The following is a 1,149-nucleotide window of genomic DNA, read 5'->3' on the forward strand; positions in this document are numbered from 1 at the left end:
TAGCTAGTCCTGGTGTCTGAGTGATTCCCAGGGCCCAGCAAAGGGACCAAGTCTCCAGAGCCCTGAAGACAAGGGGTAACACACCAAAATATGGACTCGTTTTCCATTCCACCTTCATTGGCCGAGCAGCTGCCAAGAACAAAGGCCACATCTCCCAATACCTGGCAAACAAATGCAGTATTGCCTCATGAATTGCTTGCTTCTCTGAGGTGCCCATGAGTGTATTTGGGGAGAGGCTTTGAGAACAAGTTGAAGAGCGACTGTCCTTCTATGAGACTGGAGAGATACCATGAAAGAATCTGGATGTCATGAAGGAAGAAATCTTCAGGCAGAGGAAGCGGCTACTGAGATTACTAGGAAGCTGGAGAAACAGGAGAAGAAATGCTTAAAGAAGGAAAAGAAACAGCTGGTTGCACTTGCCCTCACATCTTCAGAAAACAGCAATAGTACTCCAGAGGAGTGTGAGGAGACGAGTGAAAAACCCAAAAAGAAGAAAAAGCAGAAGCCCCAGGAGGTTCCTCATGAGAATGGAATGGAAGACCCATCTATCTCTTTCTCCAAACCCAAGAAAAAGAAATCTTTTTCCAAGGAGGAGTTGATGAGTAGTGATCTTGAAGAGACCGCTGGCAGCACCAGTCTTCCCAAGAGGAAGAAGTCTTCACCCAAGGAGGAAACAGTTAATGACCCCGAAGAGGCAGGCCACAGAAGTGGCTCCAAGAAAAAGAGGAAATTCTCCAAAAAGGATCCAGTCAGCAGTGGGCCTGAAGAGGCAGCCGGTAAGAGAAGCTCCAAGAAGAAGAAAAAGTTCCATAAAGCATCCCAGGAAGATTAGAATGCAAACGGACATTCTCTGGGAGGTGGGGCATACGATAGCCCAAGGTGACATCTCCCAACCTGTGCCCTGTTCCCCAATAAAAACAAATTCACACACACACACACACACACACACACACACACACACACACACACACAGCAAAATAAAAACGGTAATGCCTTCTAGTTCATGTAACTTCAGTAATCTTTGGCAAATAAAAATAGTTTTAAAGATTATTGATAAAAACATTTAGTCTAAATTATGCAGGTCAGATATTAGGTTTGCTAAAGGCTTTAAGGTCATAAACTGCTTTGACTTTTGAAAACTGTTCAATT

The 1,149-nt window shown here is 44.4% G+C and overlaps 1 pseudogene; it reads left to right on the top strand.

Annotated features, from left to right (window-relative positions):
• The first annotated feature begins 255 nt into the window (after positions 1–255).
• On the top strand, positions 256–832 carry LOC715411 (nucleolar protein 56 pseudogene; annotated as a pseudogene).
• Positions 833–1,149: the final 317 nt, after the last annotated feature.

The sequence above is a fragment of the Macaca mulatta genome, chromosome 11 (assembly GCF_049350105.2).
Source record: "Macaca mulatta isolate MMU2019108-1 chromosome 11, T2T-MMU8v2.0, whole genome shotgun sequence".
Taxonomy (NCBI): Eukaryota; Metazoa; Chordata; class Mammalia; order Primates; family Cercopithecidae; genus Macaca; species Macaca mulatta.